The sequence below is a fragment of the Bombina bombina genome, chromosome 5 (assembly GCF_027579735.1).
Source record: "Bombina bombina isolate aBomBom1 chromosome 5, aBomBom1.pri, whole genome shotgun sequence".
In the NCBI taxonomy this organism is placed as follows: Eukaryota; Metazoa; Chordata; class Amphibia; order Anura; family Bombinatoridae; genus Bombina; species Bombina bombina.
In genome coordinates this window covers 803,141,801-803,165,663 of record NC_069503.1, presented here as the reverse complement: position 1 = coordinate 803,165,663, position 23,863 = coordinate 803,141,801, and the positions used below count along the sequence as shown (strand labels likewise).

The window sequence follows — 23,863 nt, the reverse complement described above, 5'->3', positions numbered from 1 at the left end:
CAAAGAAGGAACGTTTGTTACACAATTTGGACGTAGTCCGTGCTCTAAAATTCTATTTAGAGGCCACTAAAGATTTCAGACAAACATCTTCTTTGTTTGTTGTTTATTCTGGTAAAAGGAGAGGTCAAAAGGCAACTTCTACCTCTCTTTCTTTTTGGCTTAAAAGCATTATCCGATTGGCTTATGAGACTGCCGGACGGCAGCCTCCTGAAAGAATCACAGCTCATTCCACTAGGGCTGTGGCTTCCACATGGGCCTTCAAGAACGAGGCTTCTGTTGACCAGATATGTAAGGCAGCGACTTGGTCTTCACTGCACACTTTTGCCAAATTTTACAAATTTGATAGTTTTGCTTCTTCAGAGGCTATTTTTGGGAGAAAGGTTTTGCAAGCCGTGGTGCCTTCCATTTAGGTGACCTGATTTGCTCCCTCCCTTCATCCGTGTCCTAAAGCTTTGGTATTGGTTCCCACAAGTAAGGATGACGCCGTGGACCGGACACACCTATGTTGGAGAAAACAGAATTTATGCTTACCTGATAAATTACTTTCTCCAACGGTGTGTCCGGTCCACGGCCCGCCCTGGTTTTTTTAATCAGGTCTGATGAATTATTTTCTCTAACTACAGTCACCACGGTATCATATGGTTTCTCCTATGCATATTTCCTCCTGTACGTCGGTCGAATGACTGGGGTAGGCGGAGCCTAGGAGGGATCATGTGACCAGCTTTGCTGGGCTCTTTGCCATTTCCTGTTGGGGAAGAGAATATCCCACAAGTAAGGATGACGCCGTGGACCGGACACACCGTTGGAGAAAGTAATTTATCAGGTAAGCATAAATTCTGTTTTTCGGTGAATGTAGGCATGTCATTGATCAATTGTTTTTCAATTGTGAGCATGGCTAGAGCAGTCAGTCTTTCCTCAGTCATGGTGCTCCTTAGAAATGTCTTAACTCGTTTTAAAGTTGAGAAACATCTCTCAGCCTCAGCAGTTGTCACAGGAATAGTCGAAATAATTTGCAACAGTTTGTAGGTCTCCGAGAAAGTACTGTCCAGGTTATTTTCTATTACAAACTGTAGAAGACTGATGGCACCATTCATATTTTGGAAATCTGGTCTTCTGTAAATTACTCCTAGTTCAGTTTTCAGGCGATCTTTCTGTAACGTGTGATAAACCACTGATGTTTGTTCAAGAAGCTGATTTGGAAAAAATTTTCTCGTAATCGGCAAATTTTTCCGCTTGGAGGAGAGAAACAGCCGAGTAGTGAGTTATAAAAGAAAATCTATCTTTTACTTGATTTGTGATAACATTGCATATCTCTTTAGCTGCCACAGTCTGAGCAATGTGAATATTTTCTCTCTTCCTTTTCATAGATGTTTCCTCTGTTTCTGATATTGTCATGGTCACTGTGTCCATTCTATTCCTTTCGTTTTCCATTGTCTGCTGGAAAGTGTTAATATGTTTTCGAATAAGTGCCGCATCTGTTTGTGTTTTCTGAAGTTGGTTGTATAACACATCTACATGTGGCATAATATTGTGAAAAACTGTAAGCCAAAACATGAATACCGAGTTTTGTAACATACGCCGAATTGCCCCCGCTTGATTTATAGCTATTTCTTTTTTCGATGTTGACTCTATCTTTTCCATGCATTCAATTAACTGTTCCCTGTTTTCAAAAACTGTATTGACGGTTCGACTCTTGAAATTCCACCTGGTGGCTGAACCATGAGGTATCCTTCTTCTAACAGTTTCATCTAGAATAGCTATCCTTTGTGGCGAGTTACTAAAAAGTTAGTAATGTCACTTAGATTTGAAAAAAATACTCTAACTTGTTGATTTTGACTGCTTGCTTGGCTGACAATTAAATTGAGCTGATGTGCATAGCAATGCACAAAATGTGCATTATTGTAGGTACGTTTAATTATAGCCTGAACACCTGCATGCTGACCACTCATCACGCTTGCACCGTCGTAACTCTGCGATATCAGTTTCTTTGGGTTGTCTATAACTTTTTCCAAAGTAGCTTGAATACACGTAGCTAAAGATTCTGCATCATGTCCAGCTGGATTAGTGAATTCCCAGAATCTCTCAACCGGTTGTCCGTTACCTATAATGTATCTAAAAACAACAACCAATTGGAAGGCAGATGAAACATCAGTAGTTTCATCTGCTATCACTGCTACAAAACTTGCATTTGAGATTTCCTTCTTTATTTGGTTCTGGCAAACAGTAAGCATACAGTCTAATAAATCGTTTTGAAGTTCTTTTGACGTTCCTTTAAAAACAGTGGCACTAGCGAGATGTTCTTTGAGATCCGTCAAGCTCTGCTGAGAAGTTTATAAGACCTCTGAAAATGCCTGGATTTAATGAATCATCGCGTTCGTCATGTCCTCGAAGTGCAAGCTCAAATGCGCCGCAAAATAAAATACAATTAATTATTTTGGAAAGAATATAGCAATTTTTTTTGTTACTTGCTCATTATGTCTTTTAATATTCAAACGATATGCACTGTCAAGTTGTTGCCGAATATCAACCCTTCCTAGCAAATTAAACTCTAATGTGGAGTTTAAATGTGATTGGGAGCAATTATGTTTATTTGTTTTTTGACTTAAATGTGATAAATCGGCGACACCATAACTCACCCAGCTTGAATCCCCACTTTGTTTTGCAAACAGGAGACAATAAAAACAAAAGCCTGTTAGATAATTCACAACCACAAATCCATGGATATTTATCATATACCTCGGGTTTGAATTCTCTTTTGTAATCTCTAGTTTCTCCAACATTGGTGTGTCCGGTCCACGGCGTCACCCATTACTTGTGGGAATATTCTCTTCCCCAACAGGAAATGGCAAAGAGCACAGCAAGAGCTGTCCATATAGCCCCTCCTCAGGCTCCGCCCCCCAGTCATTCTCTTTGCCGCTCTGAACAAGATAGATACTCTGGTCCAAGCCAGAAAACCTGTGACTAGAAAGATTTACCATAAAATATGGAAAAAATATATCTGTTGGTGTGAATCCAAGGGATTCTCCTGGAGTAAGATTAAAATTCCAAAGATTCTCTCCTTTCTCCAAGAAGGTTTGGATAAAGGGTTGTCAGCGAGTTCTCTAAAGGGACAGATTTCTGCTTTATCTCTCTTGTTACACAAACGACTGGCAGCTGTGCCAGATGTACAAGCTTTTGTTCAGGCTTTGGTCAGAATCAAGCCTGTTTACAGACCCATGACTCCTCCTTGGAGTCTAAATTTAGTTCTTTCAGTTCTTCAAGGGGTTCCGTTTGAACCTTTACATTCCATAGATATTAAGTTACTATCTTGGAAAGTTCTGTTTTTGGTTGCTATTTCTTCTGCTAGAAGAGTTTCTGAATTATCTGCTTTGCAGTGTGATCCACCCTATCTGGTGTTCCATTCAGATAAGGTCGTTTTGCGTACTAAGCCTGGTTTTCTTCCTAAAGTTGTTTCCAACAAGAATATTAACCAGGAAATAGTTGTTCCTTCTCTGTGTCCGAATCCAGTTTCAAAGAAGGAACGTTTGTTACACAATTTAGATGTAGTTCGTGCTTTAAAGTTCTATTTAGAAGCAACAAAAGATTTTAGACAAACCTCATCTTTGTCGTTTACTCTGGTAAGAGGAGAGGTCAAAAAGCTACTGCTACCTCTCTTTCTTTCTGGCTGAAAAGCATTATCCGATTGGCTTATGAGACTGCCGGACGGCAGCCTCCTGAACGAATCACAGCTCACTCTACTAGGGCTGTGGCTTCCACATGGGCCTACAAGAACGAGGCTTCTGTTGATCAGATATGTAAGGCAGCGACTTGGTCTTCTCTGCACACTTTTGCCAAATTCTACAAATTTGATACTTATGCTTCTTCGGAGGCTATTTTTGGGAGAAAGGTTTTGCAAGCCGTGGTGCCTTCCATTTAGGTAACCTGATTTGCTCCTTCCCTTCATCCGTGTCCTAAAGCTTTGGTATTGGTTCCCACAAGTAATGGATGACGCCGTGGACCGGACACACCAATGTTGGAGAAAACAGAATTTATGCTTACCTGATAAATTACTTTCTCCAACGGTGTGTCCGGTCCACGGCCCGCCCTGGTTTCCTAATCAGGTTTGAAAAATTTCTTTCTCTATACACTACAGTCACCACGGCACCCTATAGTTTCTCCTTTTTTTTTCTCCTAACCGTCGGTCGAATGACTGGGGCGCGGAGCCTGAGGAGGGGCTATATGGACAGCTTTTGCTGTGCTCTTTGCCATTTCCTGTTGGGGAAGAGAATATTCCCACAAGTAATGGATGACGCCGTGGACCGGACACACCGTTGGAGAAAGTAATTTATCAGGTAAGCATAAATTCTTTTTTTACATTTTGTCACCTGGGTAAGGTTAAGCATAGGTGTTGGCCTGAGCATTTTAATTTCCATTTTTCTTTCAATGGGCAACGTTGAAAAATGTAATTGCTTTAGCTCAGACACACTAATTTTACTAAGTGCCATCTTAACTGTTAGTTTACACACAAAGAACAGTCCTTTGCTCTTATCTAATATATAACTTGTACTAGGTAGGTAGCTCTGCAGCTGTTAGAAAATATACAACTCAACTTGAAGTAATAGTTTAATATTGTAGCGGTTGTTATCTAATATTTTTATATGTATAACTTGTAGGTAGGTAGCTCTGCAGCTGTTAGAAAATATACAACTCAACTTGAAGTAATTTAATATTTTGGCGGTTGTTATCTAATATTTATATATATATATATATATATATATATAACTTGTAGGTAGGTAGCTCTGCAGCTGTTAGAAAATATACAATTCAACTTGAAGTAATAGTTTAATATTTTGGCGGTTGTTATGTAATATATAATTTGTAGGTAGCAGGTAGGTAGCTCTGCAGCTGTTAGAAAATATACAACTCAACTTGAAGTAATAGTTTAAATAGTTTGGCGGTTGTTATCTAATATATAACTTGTAGGTAGGTAGCTCTGCTGCTCTGCAGCTATTAGAAAATATCAACTAGAAGTTGAACTAAATTGTTAAAGAACTCCCTAAAAGTCCAGTATACTCCTAAACTTGCTAATCTCAGACTCAGACTGTGTCTGTTGTTTAAATTACAAGTAGAAAAATAAATTTATTTTTTAACACTAGTTCAAGTTCAAGACTCAACTCAAGTTACTCTATATCAAAAGCAATCTCAGACTGTATCTGTTGTTTAAATTGCAAGTAGAAAAATAAAAATGTTTTTTTTTTTTTAAACACTAGTTCAAGTTCAACTTAGACTCAACTCAAGTTAACTATCTAAAAAGCAATCTCAGACTCAGACTGTATCTGTTGTTTAACCCCTTAATGACCACAGCACTTTTCCATTTTCTGTCCGTTTGGGACCAAGGCTATTTTTACATTTTTGCGGTGTTTGTGTTTAGCTGTAATTTTCTTCTTACTCATTTACTGTACCCACACATATTATATACCGTTTTTCTCGCCATTAAATGGACTTTCTAAAGATACCATTATTTTCATCATATCTTCTAATTTACTATAAAAAAAAATGATAAAATATGAGGAAAAATGGAAAAAAACACACTTTTTCTAACTTTGAGCCCCAAAATCTGTTACATATCTACAACCACCAAAAAACACCCATGCTAAATAGTTTCTAAATTTTGTCCTGAGTTTAGAAATACCCAATGTTTACATGTTCTTTGCTTTTTTTTGCAAGTTATAGGGCCATAAATACAAGTAGCACTTTGCTATTTCCAAACCATTTTTTTCCAAAATTAGCGCTAGTTATATTAGAACACTAATATCTTTCAGGAATCCCTGAATATCCCTTGACATGTATATATTTTATTTTAGTAGACATCCGAAAGTATTGATCTAGGCCCATTTTGGTATATTTCATACCACCATTTCACCGCCAAATGCGATCAAATACAAAAAATCGTTCACTTTTTCACAAACTTTCGGTTTCTCACTGAAATTATTTACAAACAACTTGTGCAATTATGGCATAAATGGTTGTAAATTCTTCTCTGGGATCCCCTTTGTTCAGAAATAGCAGACATATATGGCTTTGGCGTTGCTTTTTGGTAATTAGAAGGCCGCTAAATGCCACTGCGCACCACAAGTGTATTATGCCCAGCAGTTAAGGGGTTAATTAGGGAGCTTGTAGGGTTAATTTTAGCTTTAGCTGTAGTGTAGTAGACAACCCCAAGTATTGATCTAGGCACATTTTGGTATATTTCATGCCACCATTTCACCGCCAAATGCGATCAAATTAAAAAAAACGTAAATTTTTTCACAATTTTAGGTTTCTCACTGAAATCATTTACAAGCAGCTTGTGCAATTATGGCACAAATGGTTGTAAATGCTTGTCTGGGATCCCCTTTGTTCAGAAATAGCAGACATATATGACTTTGGCGTTGCTTTCTGGTAATTAGAAGGCCGCTAAATCCTGCTGCGCCTCACACGTGTATTATGGCTAGCAGTGAAGGGGTTAATTAGGGAGTTTGTAGGGAGCTTGCAGGGTTAATTTTAGCTTTAGTGTAGAGATCAGCTTCCCACCTGACACATCCCACCCCCTGATCCCTCCCAAACAGCTCCCTTCCCTCCCCCACCCCACAATTGTCCCCGCCATCTTAAGTACTGGCAGAAAGTCTGCCAGTACTAAAATAAAAGGGTTTTAAAAAAATAAATACATTTTTTTTAGCATATTTACATATGCTACTGTGTAGGATCCCCCCCTTAGCCCCCAACCTCCCTGATCCCCCCCCCAAAACCGCTCTCTAACCCTCCCCTCTGCCTTATTGGGGGCCATCTTGGGTACTGGCAGCTGTCTGCCAGTACCCAGTTTGCAATAAAAAGTGCTTTTTTTTTTTGTTTTTTTCTGTAGTGTAGCTTTGTAGCTTCCCCCCCCACACACAGACAAACCCCCACCACCTTGCTGATCGTTTTTTTTTTTTACATTATTTATATTTTTTTTTCCATTTTTTATTTCAGCATTTTCTGTAGTGTAGCGGTTCCCACCCGCTCCCTCCCCGTGCACGCGCCCGCCCCCACCCTCCCGTGCACGCGCGCGCGCCCGTGCGCGCCCCCAGCCACCCCCGCCCACGATCCCGCCCCCCTTCACACAACCAGGGCCATCGATGGGCGCCTCCCGGTCCGACTCCCACCCACCAACGCAGTAAGCCACCGATCACCGGTGCAGAGAGGGCCACAGAGTGGCTCTCTCTGCACCGGATGGCTTACAAAGGTTATTGCAGGATGCCTCCATATCGAGGCATCACTGCAATAACCGGAAAGCATCTGTAAGCGAGCAGGATCGCTTCCAGCTGCTTTCCACACTGAGGACGTGCAGGGTACGTTCTCAGGCGTTAACTGCCTTTTTTCTGAGGACGTACCCTGCACGTCCTCAGTCGTTAAGGGGTTAAATGACAAGTAGAAAAAAAAAGGATTTTTTTTTCAACACTAGCAGTTCAAGACTCAAGTACTCAACTTACTCAGTTACTCTATATAAAAAAACTGCAGCCCTGCAGCAAAAATCATTAAAATATCTGCCCACAAACTGTCAAACAACTTACTGAACTAATATAATATAGTAGTATAAATTTTAATTAATAACTATGTTCTACTAGATAGATAATAGAATACTAGTAGTTAGTAACTGTGAATCTAAAGTTAAGTTCTAAACTCTATTGCTAAGCTAAATGTAATAATGGTTAACAGAACTATAACTCACTCACTGTCTATATTAGCCCCCTATATTAGCCTAAGAAGCCCTAAGGCTATTTTCACACTGCAGCTCAGCAGCAGCAAATATGACTGTGTTGACTGTTGATGGCTGCCAGCAGGCAGCAAAACAAATTTGTTTTTTGTTAACAGATTTTTGCACAACAGAGCTATGCAAAACGCCTCCTCTCAGCTCAACGGCTATCTCCACAAAGATTTTCGCGCCGTTGAGCCGGGAGGAGCCTCGTGGGGACCATCACGTGAGCCAGGGAGCCCTCTCAGCCTATCACACAGTCCGGATCGAGAGGCTGGGGGAGGAGACAGAGCTCAGGCTGAACGACCGCACAGTTCAGCCTGTGCGATTATGCCTCTATAGGCATGAGGCTGGGGAGGAGCTACGCCTGCACAGTGAATACATTGCGATCACTGTGCAGGCATATAGAGCTCCTTACCACACGTGCGAGTGGTGGGTGGAGACTGGAGCCTGACTGTCAATCTATGACTCACAGACTCAGCCTCTCTCCGCCCCCTCAGGCAGCAGTGCGACGAGCGCCGTGGTGCTGTGGTGTGTGTGACGTCATGGACGTCAGCACACACTGAAGTGTCCACTCGGTCCTAGCTCCTGCTCCTGCCTAATAAAATCATTATGTACCTGGTACCAAAATGAAAATATCTGATGTGATAGGTAGCAAGCAGCTTAAGCTGGCATCATGATACTGATAGTATACACTGTACACTGCACAATAAATATAATAAATACAATATAAAATAATATACATAAAAAATAAATTTTTTCATATTTTTTTCTTCTCATTTTTTTTTTCCTGCTCATTTCCCCCCCCCCTCTGCCCCCTGGGGGTTCACGTGCGACAGTGCACATATGGAGGAGCCTCCACTGTCTCTACTCTTGCTAAACGTACTACTATTCCTACGGCAGATAGTACTTTGTTTAAGGATCCTTTAGATAGGAAGTTTGAATCTTTTCTAAGGAAGGCTTATTTATGTTCAGGTAATCTTCTTAGGCCTGCTATTTCTTTGGCTGATGTTGCTGCAGCTTCCACTTTTTGGTTGGAGGCTTTAGCGCAACAAGTGTCAGACCATAATGCTTATAGCATTGTTAAACTTCTTCATCATGCTAATAACTTTATTTGTGATGCCATTTTTGATATCATTAGAGTTGAGTAGAGCTATTTTAGCTAGAAGAGCTTTATGGCTTAAATCTTGGAATGCAGATATGACTTCTAAGTCAACATTGCTTTCTCTTTCTTTCCAAGGTAATACATTATTTGGTTCTCAGTTAGATTCAATAATTTCAACTATTACTGGGGGGGGGGAGCCTTTTTGCCTCAGGACAAAAAATCTAAAGGTAAATATAGGGCTGCTAATCGTTTTCGTGCCTTTCTTCAGAATAAGGAACAAAAGCCTGACCCTTCCTCTAAAGGAACAGTTTCCGTTTGGAAACCTTCTCCAGTCTGGAATAAATCCAAGCCTTTTCGAAAGTCAAAACCAGCCCCTAAATCTGCATGAAGGTGCGTCCCTCATTCCAGCACAGCTGGTAGGGGGCAGGTTACGATTTTTCAAAGATGTTTGGATCAATTCGATTCACAGTCTTTGGATTCAGAACATTGTTTCACAGGGGTACAGAATAGGTTTCAAGGTAAGGCCGCCTGTGAGAAGATTTTTTTTCTCTCAGGCATCCCAGTAAACCCAGTAAAGGCTCAGGCGTTTCTGAAATGTGTTTCAGACCTATAGTCAGCTGGGGTAATTATGCCAGTTCCAGTTCTGGAACAGGGTCTGGGGTTTTACTCAAATCTATTCATTGTACCAAAGAAGAGAATTCCTTCAGACCAGTTCTGGATCTAAAAATATTGAATCGTTATGTAAGAAAACCAACATTCAAAATGGTGACTATAAGGACTATTCTGCCTTTTTGTTCAGCAAGGGCATTATATGTCTACAATAGACTTACAGGATGCATATCTTCATATTCCAATTCATCCAGATCACTATCAGTTCCTGAGATTCTCTTTTCTAGACAAGCATTACCAGTTTGTTGCTCTTCCGTTTGGCCTAGCAACAGCTCCAAGGATCTTCTCAAAGGTTCTCGGTGCCCTTCTCTCTGTAATCAGAGAACAGGGTTATTGCGGTATTTCCGAATTTGGACGATATCTTGGTAATTGCTCAGTCTTTACATTCTGCAGAATCTCATACGAATCAACTTGTGTTGTTTCTTCAAAGACATGGTTGGAGGATCAATTTACCAAAGAGTTAATTGATTCTTCAGACAAAGGTAACCTTTTTGGGTTTCCAAATAGATTCAGTGTCCATGCTTTTGTCTCTAACAGAAAAGAGACGTCTGAAATTAGTTTCAGCTTGTCGAAACCTTCAGTCTCAATCATTCCCTTTGGTAGCTTTGTGCATGGAAATTCTAGGTCTCGTGACTGCTGCATCGGACACGATCCCTTTTGCTCGTTTTCACATGAGACCTCTTCAGCTGTGTATGCTGAACCAGTGGTGCAAGGATTATACAAAGATATCACAATTAATATCCTTAAATCCCAATGTTCGATCTTCTCTGACTTGGTGGTTGGATCACCATCGTTTAATTCAAGGGGCTTCTTTTGTTCGTCCTACCTGGACTGTGATCTCAACAGATGCGAGTCTTTCAGGTTGGGGAGCTGTATGGGGATCTCTGACAGCGCAGGGGGTTTGGGAATCTCGGGAGGCGAGATTACCAATCAACATTTTGGAACTCCGTACGGTTTTCAGAGCTCTTCAGTTCTGGCCTCTTCTGAAGAGAGAATAGTTTATTTGTTTTTAGACAGACAATGTCACAACCGTGGCATATGTCAATAATCAAGAAGGGACTCAGTCTTCAGGCTATGAAAGAAGTATCTCGGATACTTGTATGGGCGGAATTCAGCTCTTGTCTAATCTCTGCAGTTCACATCCCAGGTATAGACAATTGGGAAGCAGATTATCTCAGTCGCCAGATGCTACATCCGGGCGAATGGTCTTTTCACTCAGAGGTATTTCTTCATATTGTTCAAATCTGGGGACTTCCAGAAATAGATCTGATGGCCTCTCATCTAAACAAGAAACTTCCCAGGTATCTGTCCAGATCCAGGGATCCTCAGGCGGAAGCAGTGGACGCGTTGTTGCTTCCTTGGAATTATAAACCTGCTTATATCTTTCCGCCTCTAGTTCTTCTTCCAAAAGTGATTTCCAAAATCCAAATGGAGCGTTCGTTTGTACTGCTGGTGGCTCCAGCATGGCCTCACAGGTTTTGGTATGAGGATCTTGTCCGGATGGCCACTTGCCAACCGTGGACTCTTCCGTTAAGACCAGACCTTCTATCGCAAGGTACAGGCTTTGGTTCGTATAAAACCTGTCATTAAGTCAATTTCTCCTCCTTGGAGTTTGAATTTGGTTCTGGGGGCTCTTCAAGCTCCTCCGTTTGAACCTATGCATTCACTGGACATTAAATTACTTTCTTGGAAAGTTTTGTTTCTTTTGGCCATCTCTTCTGCTAGAAGAGTTTCTGAATTATCTGCTCTTTCTTGTGAGTCTCCTTTTCTGATTTTTCATCAGGATAAGACGGTGCTGCGAACTTCTTTTAAATTTTTACCTAAGGTTGTGAATTCTAACAACATTAGTAGAGAAATTGTGGTTCCTTCATTGTGTCCTAATCCTAAGAACTCTAAGGAAAGATCGTTGCATTCTTTGGATGTAGTTAGAGCTTTGAAATATTATGTTGAAGCTACTAAAAATTTCCGAAAGACTTCTAGTCTATTTGTTATCTTTTCCGGTTCTAGGAAAGGTCAGAAGGCCTCTGCCATTTCTTTGGCGTCTTGGTTAAAGTCTTTGATTCATCATGCTTATGTCGAGTCGGGTAAAACTCCTCAAAGGATTACAGCTCATTCTTCTAGGTCAGTTTCTACTTCCTGGGCGTTTAGGAATGAAGCTTCGGTTGATCAGATTTGCAAAGCGGCAACTTGGTCTTCTTTGCATACTTTTACTAAATTCTACGATTTTGATGTGTTTTTTTCTTCTGAAGCAGTTTTTGGTAGAAAAGTACTTCAGGCAGCTGTTTCAGTTTGATTCTTCTGCTTATAATTTCAGTTTTTTTCATTATAAGATTTAAACTTTGTTTTGGGTGTGGATTATTTTCAGCGGAATTGGCTGTCTTTATTTTATCCCTCCCTCTCTAGTGACTCTTGGGTGGAAGATCCACATCTTGGGTATTCATTATCCCATACGTCATTAGCTCATGGACTCTTGCTAATTACATGAAAGAAAACATAATTTATGTAAGAACTTACCTGATAAATTAATTTCTTTCATATTAGCAAGAGTCCATGAGGCCCACCCTTTTTTGTGGTGGTTATGATTTTTTTGTATAAAGCACAATTATTCCAATTCCTTATTTTTTATGCTTTCGCACTTTTTTCTTATCACCCCACTTCTTGGCTATGCGTTAAACTGATTTGTGGGTGTGGTGAGGGGTGTATTTATAGGCATTTTGAGGTTTGGGAAACTTTGCCCCTCCTGGTAGGAATGTATATCCCATACGTCACTAGCTCATGGACTCTTGCTAATATGAAAGAAATTAATTTATCAGGTAAGTTCTTACATAAATTATGTTTTTTCCATCAGGATCTCAAATCACTAAATTTGAAGGTATGGAGATTGAACGCTTGATACTTAGTCATAAAGGTTTCTCTGACTCAGTGATTAATACTATGTTTCAGGCTCGTAAATCTGTATCTAGGAAGATTTATTATCGAGTCTGGAAGACTTACATTTCTTGGTGTTCTTCTCATAAATTCTCTTTATTCTTTTAGAATTCCTAGAATTTTACTGTTTCTTCAGGATGGTTTGGATAAGGGTTTGTCTGCAAGTTCTTTGAAAGGACAAATCTCTGCTCTTTCTGTTCTTTTTCACAGAAAGATTGCTAAACTTCCTGATATTCATTGTTTGTTTTGTACAGGCTTTGGTTCGTATCAAGCCTGTCATTAAGTCAATCTCTCCTCCTTGGAGTCTTAATTTGGTTCTGAGGGCTTTACAGGCTCCTCCGTTTGAACCTATGCATTCTCTGGATATTAAATTACTTTCTTGGAAAGTTTTTTGTTTCTTTTGGCCATCTCTTCTGCTAGAAGAGTTTCTGAGTTACCTGCTCTTTTTTGTGAATCTCATTTTCTGATTTTTCATCAGGATAAGGCGGTGTTGCGGACTTCATTTAAATTTTTACCTAAAGTTGTGAATTCTAACAACATTAGTAGAGAAATTGTTGTCCCTTCATTGTGTCCAAATCCTAAGAATTCTCTGGAAAGATCTTTACATTCTTTGGATGTGGTTAGAGCTTTGAAATATTATGTTGAAGCTACTAAAGGTTTCAGAAAGACTTCTAGTCTATTTGTTATCTTTTCTGGTTCCAGGAAAGGTCAGAAGGCTTCTGCCATTTCTTTGGCATCTTGGTTAAAGTCTTTGATTCATCATGCTTATGTGGATTTGGGTAAGTCCCCGCCACAAAGGATTACGGCTCATTCTACTAGGTCAGTTTCTACTTCCTGGGCTTTTAGGAATGAAGCCTCTGTTGATCAGATTTGCAAAGCAGCAACTTGGTCTTCTTTGCATACTTTTACTAAATTCTACCATTTCTCCAACATAGGTGTGTCCGGTCCACGGCGTCATCCTTACTTGTGGGATATTCTCTTCCCCAACAGGAAATGGCAAAGAGCCCAGCAAAGCTGGTCACATGATCCCTCCTAGGCTCCGCCTACCCCAGTCATTCTCTTTGCCGTTGTACAGGCAACATCTCCACGGAGATGGCTTAGAGTTTTTTAGTGTTTAACTGTAGTTTTTTATTATTCAATCAAGAGTTTGTTATTTTGAAATAGTGCTGGTATGTACTATTTACTCAGAAACAGAAAAGAGATGAAGATTTCTGTTTGTATGAGGAAAATGATTTTAGCAACCGTAACTAAAATCCATGGCTGTTCCACACAGGACTGTTGAGAGCAATTAACTTCAGTTGGGGGAACAGTGTGCAGTCTCTTGCTGCTTGAGGTATGACACATTCTAACAAGACGATGTAATGCTGGAAGCTGTCATTTTCCCTATGGGATCCGGTAAGCCATGTTTATTACGATCGTAAATAAGGGCTTCACAAGGGCTTATTAAGACTGTAGACTTTTCTGGGCTAAATCGATTCATTATTAACACATATTTAGCCTTGAGGAATCATTTTATCTGGGTATTTTGATATAATAATATCGGCAGGCACTGTATTAGACACCTTATTTCTTAGGGGCTTTCCCAAAGCATAAGCAGAGCCTCATTTTAGCGCCGGTGTGGCGCACTTGTTTTTGAGAGGCATGGCATGCAGTCGCATGTGAGAGGAGCTCTGATACTTAGAAAAGACTTTCTGAAGGCGTCATTTGGTATCGTATTCCCCTTTGGGTTTGGTTGGGTCTCAGCAAAGCAGATACCAGGGACTGTAAAGGGGTTAAAGTTTTAAAACGGCTCCGGTTCCGTTATTTTAAGGGTTAAAGCTTCCAAATTTGGTGTGCAATACTTTTAAGGCTTTATGACACTGTGGTGAAAATTTGGTGAATTTTGAACAATTCCTTCATGTTTTTTCGCAATTGCAGTAATAAAGTGTGTTCAGTTTAAAATTTAAAGTGACAGTAACGGTTTTATTTTAAAACGTTTTTTGTTCTTTCTTATCAAGTTTATGCCTGTTTAACATGTCTGAACTACCAGATAGACTGTGTTCTGAATGTGGGGAAGCCAGAATTCCTATTCATTTAAATAAATGTGATTTATGTGATAATGACAATGATGCCCAAGATGATTCCTCAAGTGAGGGGAGTAAGCATGGTACTGCATCATTCCCTCCTTCGTCTACACGAGTCTTGCCCACTCAGGAGGCCCCTAGTACATCTAGCGCGCCAATACTCCTTACTATGCAACAATTAACGGCTGTAATGGATAATTCTGTCAAAAACATTTTAGCCAAAATGAACCCTTGTCAGCGTAAGCGTGGCTGCTCTGTTTTAGTTACTGAAGAGCATGACGACGCTGATATTAATATCTCTGAAGGGCCCCTAACCCAATCTGAGGGGGCCAGGGAGGTTTTGTCTGAGGGAGAAATTACTGATTCAGGGAACATTTCTCAACAGGCTGAACCTGATGTGATTGCATTTAAATTTAAGTTGGAACATCTCCGCATTTTGCTTAAGGAGGTATTATCCACTCTGGATGATTGTGAAAAGTTGGTCATCCCAGAGAAACTATGTAAAATGGACAAGTTCCTAGAGGTGCCGGGGCTCCCAGAAGCTTTTCCTATACCCAAGCGGGTGGCGGACATTGTTAATAAAGAATTCTGGGTTTGCTATTGTGGCGCGCAGAGCGCTTTGGTTGAAATCTTGGTCGGCTGATGCGTCTTCCAAGAACAAGCTACTAAACATTCCTTTCAAGGGGAAAACGCTGTTTGGCCCTGACTTGAAAGAGATTATCTCTGATATCACTGGGGGTAAGGGCCACGCCCTTCCTCAGGATCGGCCTTTCAAGGCAAAAAATAGACCTAATTTTCGTCCCTTTCGTAAAAACGGACCAGCCCAAAGTGCTACGTCCTCTAAGCAAGAGGGTAATACTTCTCAAGCCAAGCCAGCTTGGAGACCAATGCAAGGCTGGAACAAGGGAAAGCAGGCCAAGAAACCTGCCACTGCTACCAAGACAGCATGAAATATTGGCCCCCGATCCGGGACCGGATCTGGTGGGGGGCAGACTCTCTCTCTTCGCTCAGGCTTGGGCAAGAGATGTTCTGGATCCTTGGGCGCTAGAAATAGTCTCCCAGGGTTATCTTCTGGAATTCAAGGGACTTCCCCCAAGGGGGAGGTTCCACAGGTCTCAGTTGTCTTCAGACCACATAAAAAGACAGGCGTTCTTATATTGTGTAGAAGACCTGTTAAAAATGGGAGTGATTCATCCTGTTCCATTAAGAGAACAAGGGATGGGGTTCTACTCCAATCTGTTCATAGTTCCCAAAAAAGAGGGAACGTTCAGACCAATCTTAGATCTCAAGATCTTAAACAAGTTTCTCAAGGTTCCATCGTTCAAGATGGAAACCATTCGAACTATTCTTCCTTCCATCCAGGAAGGTCAATTCATGACCACGGTGGATTTACAGGATGCGTATCTACATATTCCTATCCACAAGGAACATCATCGGTTCCTAAGGTTTGCATTCCTGGACAAACATTACCAGTTCGTGGCGCTTCCTTTCGGATTAGCCACTGCTCCAAGGATTTTCACAAAGGTACTAGGGTCCCTTCTAGCGGTGCTAAGACCAAGGGGCATTGCAGTAGTACCTTACCTGGACGACATTCTGATTCAAGCGTCGTCCCTTCCTCAAGCAAAGGCTCACACGGACATCGTCCTGGCCTTTCTCAGATCTCACGGCTGGAAAGTGAACGTGGAAAAGAGTTCTCTATCCCTGTCAACAAGGGTTCCCTTCTTGGGAACAATTATAGACTCCTTAGAAATGAGGATTTTTCTAACAGAGGCCAGAAAAACGAAACTTCTAGACTCTTGTCGGATACTTCATTCCGTTCCTCTTCCTTCCATAGCTCAGTGCATGGAAGTGATCGGGTTGATGGTAGCGGCAATGGACATAGTTCCTTTTGCGCGCATTCATCTAAGACCATTACAACTGTGCATGCTCAGTCAGTGGAATGGGGACTATACAGACTTGTCTCCAAAGATACAAGTAAATCAGAGGACCAGAGACTCACTCCGTTGGTGGCTGTCCCTGGACAACCTGTCACAAGGGATGACATTCCGCAGACCAGAGTGGGTCATTGTCACGACCGACGCCAGTCTGATGGGCTGGGGCGCGGTCTGGGGATCCCTGAAAGCTCAGGGTCTTTGGTCTCGGGAAGAATCTCTTCTACCGATTAAATATTCTGGAACTGAGAGCGATATTCAATGCTCTCAAGGCTTGGCCTCAGCTAGTGAGGACCAAGTTCATACGGTTTCAATCAGACAACATGACGACTGTTGCGTACATCAACCATCAGGGGGGAACAAGGAGTTCCCTAGCGATGGAAGAAGTGACCAAAATCATTCTATGGGCGGAGTCTCACTCCTGCCACCTGTCTGCTATCCACATCCCAGGAGTGGAAAATTGGGAAGCGGATTTTCTGAGTCGTCAGACATTGCATCCGGGGGAGTGGGAACTCCATCCGGAAATCTTTGCCCAAGTCACTCAGCTGTGGGGCATTCCAGACATGGATCTAATGGCCTCTCGTCAGAACTTCAAAGTTCCCTGCTACGGGTCCAGATCCAGGGATCCCAAGGCGGCTCTAGTGGATGCACTAGTAGCACCTTGGACCTTCAAACTAGCTTATGTGTTCCCGCCGTTTCCTCTCATCCCCAGGCTGGTAGCCAGGATCAATCAGGAGAGGGCGTCGGTGATCTTGATAGCTCCTGCGTGGCCACGCAGGACTTGGTATGCAGATCTGGTGAATATGTCATCGGCTCCACCTTGGAAGCTACCTTTGAGACGAGACCTTCTTGTTCAGGGTCCGTTCGAACATCCGAATCTGGTTTCACTCCAGCTGACTGCTTGGAGATTGAACGCTTGATTTTATCGAAGCGAGGATTCTCAGATTCTGTTATCGATACTCTTGTTCAGGCCAGAAAGCCTGTAACTCGAAAGATTTACCACAAGATTTGGAAAAAATATATCTGTTGGTGTGAATCTAAAGGATTCCCTTGGGACAAGGTTAAGATTCCTAGGATTCTATCCTTCCTTCAAGAAGGATTGGAAAAAGGATTATCTGCAAGTTCCCTGAAGGGACAGATTTCCGCCTTGTCGGTGTTACTTCACAAAAAGCTGGCAGCTGTGCCAGATGTTCAAGCCTTTGTTCAGGCTCTGGTTAGAATCAAGCCTGTTTACAAACCTTTGACTCCTCCTTGGAGTCTCAATTTAGTTCTTTCAGTTCTTCAGGGGGTTCCGTTTGAACCCTTGCATTCCGTTGATATTAAATTATTATCTTGGAAAGTTTTGTTTTTGGTTGCAATTTCTTCTGCTAGAAGAGTTTCAGAATTATCTGCTCTGCAGTGTTCTCCTCCTTATCTGGTGTTCCATGCAGATAAGGTGGTTTTGCGTACTAAACCTGGTTTTCTTCCGAAAGTTGTTTCTAACAAAAACATTAACCAGGAGATTATCGTACCTTCTCTGTGTCCGAAACCAGTTTCAAAGAAGGAACGTTTGTTGCACAATTTGGATGTTGTTCGCGCTCTAAAATTCTATTTAGATGCTACAAGGGATTTTAGACAAACATCTTCCTTGTTTGTTGTTTATTCCGGTAAAAGGAGAGGTCAAAAAGCAACTTCTACCTCTCTCTCTTTTTGGATTAAAAGCATCATCAGATTGGCTTACGAGACTGCCGGACGGCAGCCTCCCGAAAGAATCACAGCTCATTCCACTAGGGCTGTGGCTTCCACATGGGCCTTCAAGAACGAGGCTTCTGTTGATCAGATATGTAGGGCAGCGACTTGGTCTTCACTGCACACTTTTACCAAATTTTACAAGTTTGATACTTTTGCTTCTTCTGAGGCTATTTTTGGGAGAAAGGTTTTGCAAGCCGTGGTGCCTTCCATTTAGGTGACCTGATTTGCTCCCTCCCTTCATCCGTGTCCTAAAGCTTTGGTATTGGTTCCCACAAGTAAGGATGACGCCGTGGACCGGACACACCTATGTTGGAGAAAACAGAATTTATGTTTACCTGATAAATTACTTTCTCCAACGGTGTGTCCGGTCCACGGCCCGCCCTGGTTTTTTTAATCAGGTCTGATATTTTATTTTCTTTAACTACAGTCACCACGGTACCATATGGTTTCTCCTATGCAAATATTCCTCCTTAACGTCGGTCGAATGACTGGGGTAGGCGGAGCCTAGGAGGGATCATGTGACCAGCTTTGCTGGGCTCTTTGCCATTTCCTGTTGGGGAAGAGAATATCCCACAAGTAAGGATGACGCCGTGGACCGGACACACCGTTGGAGAAAGTAATTTATCAGGTAAACATAAATTCTGTTTTTGATGTTTTCTCTTCTTCTGAAGCAGTTTTTGGTAGAAAAGTACTTCAGGCAGCTGTTTCAGTTTGATTCTTCTGCTTATTATTTCATTTTTTTGATTTGGGTTGTGGATCTTTTTCAGCGGAATTGGCTGTCTTTATTTTATCCCTCCCTCTCTAGTGACTCTTGCGTGGAAATTCCACATCTTTGGTATCTGCTATCCCATACGTCACTAGCTCATGGACTCTTGCTAATTACATGAAAGAAAACATAATTTATGTAAGAACTTACCTGATAAATTAATTTCTTTCATATTAGCAAGAGTCCATGAGGCCCACCCTTTTTTGTGGTGGTTATGATTTTTTTGTATAAAGCACAATTATTCCAATTCCTTTTTTTTTTTTTGATGCTTTTGCTCCTTTCTTATCACCCCACTTCTTGGCTATTCGTTAAACTGAATTGTGGGTGTGGTGAGGGGTGTATTTATAGGCATTTTGAAGTTTGGGAAACTTTGCCCCTTCTGGTAGGAATGTATATCCCATACGTCGCTAGCTCATGGACTCTTGCTAATATGAAGAAATTAATTTATCAGGTAAGTTCTTACATAAATTATGTTTTTGCGGTGGCGGAGTCTCTTTCCTTCCTGTCTTGGGTTGGGTCATCTATTTGGAAGTGCGGGCATGTCCTCCTTCATTGCTCAGCGTTTGCTCTAGTATGTGGAGTGCAGGGGTTATCCTATCTTTCGGCGAGGAGCTACAAGGCTCTTAGCCTTTGCCCTGTTTAAGGGTATTCGAGAGACCGATCCTGCAAGGATCTCTGTAAGTTGTCATCTTCTCCGTATAGGATCTAACCTTGGTCTTTCAACGCTAGGGTGTTGTCCTTCGATCTCGTTGCAGATCTAGCCTTCGGGCTTGAAAAATGGAGGTCCGAGGTCGGTTACAGTCTTTTGCCTTTCTGGGGTCAGGAAGCTGACTATCCTCACCAGCCTGTGGATCAGGTAGTTAAGCCTTTCTACAAGGGTTACCTTGTGATCCAGGGGTTCTGGGTGCCCAATTCTCAAACTGGTCAGGAATTCTTCAGACTCTTGGGTTTTGAGGCTGTTGGTAGGTTACTTAAGTCTACTGACTCTTGATGGTGCGCTCCTACTCATGCTGTGTCAGGGATGTGAGGGTGGCTCTCGGGTCATCTTAGTGACGTTTTTATCCTGAGTATGGACTTCTTTTCTGGTCCTTGTGCTTCTAGGGAGTTTGACTCCCTGGGCGATGGTACTGTGGCAACCTTGGGTTGCTCTATGTTTATGTTTGTTTTGAACCTGTGTTGGATGGTCCTTTGGATCTCTTAAGGGGTTATATATTCTTTCTCTCGGGAGTAGATAGTTCTTGACCTTTAGGTTGGGGGTACTTTTCGTGAGTCGAGAGCCGCTGGGCTGGCTCCTTGGAGGATTTTGTGCTCAGCTGACTCTGGATCTGAGTGGTCTCTAGCATGGCTTTGCAGGTTATGTAACTGATGTGCTGTTGCCTGGGCTTCCTTTTTTTTTTATCTGTATAAGTTTTTATAGGGTGTCGGGTAATTTCAGGCTGTGGTGCCTTTCGATGGGGCTGCCTTTTGTACCCATCCTTTGTTTGCATTCAGTGTCCTAGCTTGGGTATTGTTTTCCGAAAAGTAATGAATACAGCTGTGGACTTTTCCCATTTAAGAAGAAAAACATAAATTATGTTTACCTGATGATAATTTTCTTTTCTTCTGACGGGAAGAGTCCACAGCTCCCGCCCCTGTTTTGTCTGAGGTGGCAGTACATTTTTTGTTCTTCTAGCACGTTTTTTCACCCTGATATTTCTCCTGTCAGAATGACTGGGGGATGAGGGAAGTGGGGGAGGTATTTAAGTCTTTGGCTGGGGTGTCTTTGCCTCCTCCTGGTAGCCAGGTTCTGAATTCCCAAAAGTAATGAATGCAGCTGTGGACTCGGAAGAAAAGAAAATTATGTTTTTTTTATGTTTATCTGTATTTGTATCTAACTTTGCAGTCTAATGCACTTTGCTTTTACATTTCCTATCAACTTAATTTAAATATTAATTAGAATCTGCATTCCAATTTTATATTTGAGGAGTAGACTATTAAAGGGATATGAAACCCAAATTTTTATTTTTTTTGTGCGATTCAGACAGTGCATACAATTTTAACAGTTTCCTATTTACTTCTTTTGCCTCGTTTCCATGGTGTTTTTTGTTGTAGAGTTACCTAGGTAGATGTCTTGAACACTACATGGCAGGAAATAGTGCCGTCTAGTGCTCTTGCAAATGGATAACCTTCTTGCTAAATTTCTGCCATATAGTGCTCTAGAAATGGGCAGGCTCCTAAGCATATGTCCCTGCTTTTCAACAAGATACTAAGAGAACAAATACAAATTGATAAAAGAAAATTAGAGCATGTGATTTTAAACAACTTTCTATCTGAATCATAAAAGAAAAATTTTGGATTTTATATCCCTTTAAATTATTTTTCTTTCCTAAGATATGGTGAGTCCACGATATCATCAATTACTAGTGGGAATATCACTCCTGGCCAACAGGAGGAGGCAAAGAGCACCACAGCAAAGCTGTTATCGCTCCCCACAAACGCCAGTTATTTTCTTTGCCTCTTTCAATGGAGAAGTTTTGGTGTCTGAAGAAAATTGAATGTTTTCGCTTCAAGCAAGTTTTAACTAGTATAGAAAGCCAGAGTAGGTTTACTCTGTTCTTTCCTTTTTTCAAAGATTGGGTCTAGCCGTAGTCCACGTTAATCTGGTTACTCGACACATCTATCATAAGGTGTGGCGGTCTTATCTGCACTGGTGTGAAGAGTGTTGGTTTTTTTTTTTGGCATAAGGTTAAAGGGACACTGAAAGCAAATTTTTTCTTTCGTTATTCAGTTAGAACATTCAATTTTAAGCAACTTTCTAATTTACTCCTATTAAATTTTCTTCATTCTCTTTGTATCTTTATTTGAAATGCAAGAATGTAAGTTTAGATGCCGGCCCATTTTTCGTGAACAACCTGAGTTGTTCTTGCTGATTGGTGGATAAATTCATCCACCAATAAAAAAGTGCTGTCCAGCGTACTAAACAAAAAAAGGTCTAGATGACTTTTTAAAATAAAGATAGCAAGAGAACGAAGAAAAATTGATAATAGGATTAAATTAGAAAGTTGCTTAAAATTGCATACTCTATCTGAATCATGAAAGAAAAAAATTTGGGTTCAGTGTCCCTTTAAGGTTGCCAAAATTGTATCCTTTCTCCAGGAAGGACTGGAGAAGGGTCTATTTGCTAGATCCCTGGAGGCATAGCTATCAGCCCTGTCGGTGTTGCTGCACAAGAGATTAGCCAAATGTGCAATCCTTTGTTAGAGCCCTGACTAGGATCAGGCATGTGTTTAGAAGGGTGGCTCCGCTTTGGAGCCTCAACCTTGTTCTTAGTGTGTTGCAGCAGGCTCCGTTTGAGCCAATGCCTACTGTTGACATTAAACTGTTATCATGGAAGGTTCTGTTTCTGTTGGCTATTGCCTCTGTTCGCAGGGTCTCTGATTTTTGCCTTGCAGTGTGATCTCCCTTACTTTGTTTATCTTGCCGATAAGTTAGGTTTCCTTCCTAAGGTGGTGTCAAATCGGAACTTTAATCAAGAGATTGTTCCTTCCTGGTGGTCCAATTCTTCTTGGGTGAAGGAATGTTTGCTTCACAATTTAGATGTGGTTCGTGCCTTGAAATTGTACCTTCAGGCTACTAAGGAGTTCAGACTATCTTCATCTTTGTTTGTCATCTATGCAGCTAAACGTAGGGGTCAGAAGGCTACTTTGTCTTCCTTGTCTTTCTGGTTGAGGAGTGTCATCCGCCTAGCTTATGAGACAGCGGGACAACAGCCTCCTGAGAGTATTACGGCTCCTTCCACCAGAGCAGTAGCTTCTTCCTGGACTTTTAAGAACGAGGCCTCCTATGGAGCATATTTGTAAGGCGGCTACCTGGTGGTCCTTACATACTTTCTCTAAATTTTACAAGTTTGATGAGTTTGCTTCGGCTGAAGCAGCTTTTGGGAGAGAGAGGTTTTGCAGGCTGTGGTGTCCTCAGATTAGGGTCCACCTCTTTTTTTTGTTTCCTCCCGTTATTCCTTCAGTGTTCTCGAGCTTGGATATGATTTTCCTAACAGTAAGTAATGAAGTCGTGGACTCTCCCTGCCTTATGGAAAGAAAACAAAATGTATGCTTACCAGATAAATTCCTTTCCTTCCTGGCAGGGAGAGTACCCAACCTACCCTTAAGATATTTTGTTTGGGCGGCTCCCTTTTTATACTTCTGGCACTTTTTTTATACTTTCTTCTGGCACTTTTATACGATGATGTTTCTCTTACTTTTCCTTGTTCCCTCGGCCAAATGACTAGGAGGATAAGGGAAGTGGGAGGGATATTTAAGCCTTTGGCCTCCTCCTGGTGGGCAGGTGTTGTATTTCCCAACAGTAAGGAATGAAGTTGTAGACTCTCACTGCTAAGAAAGAAAGGAATTTATCTGGTAAGCATATATATTTTTGTGTGTACATATTTCCTTATTTTCTGTTTGTAACTTAATTAAAGAGACTTCAAATTAATTTTTCTCCCAAATGCTTCTTTAGTGGAGACAATAACGTTCATGAAATTTTATCTCACTGTAAAAAATTTTTTTTTTCATATTGCACGGTTCAGACATTTTTTCATGGCTTATCTGGTTTTCTAAATTCCTGCTTTGTGTTCTTTTGATGAACTTGATAAAACAGTATTTGTGGTGTTGTTGTTGTTGATACTCCGCTCCTCTTGATGCCTTGTTACATCTGTAAGATCTTACTCTAGGCTTTAATTGGCAGATCAGAGAAACTTTGAGGGGTTGGTGTATTCTATATTTTGTTAACGTTTGTCGAAATAGTATTCAACAAAATGATGGAATAAGATGGAAATTTAACAGTACATTTTGTATTTTTCTTTCCTCTACTCTAAACCAATTTTAATATGGAGAATGTCTATGCAGAAATCTGATTATTACCGCAATGTCTTAATATATGCTTCAA

At 41.2% G+C, this 23,863-nt stretch overlaps 1 protein-coding gene across 1 annotated transcript in view; it reads left to right on the top strand.

Moving 5' to 3' along the window:
* Positions 1 to 23,863, top strand: part of CEP192 (centrosomal protein 192) — a 1,162,204-nt gene that overhangs the window by 144,325 nt on the left and 994,016 nt on the right. The window lies entirely within an intron of this gene.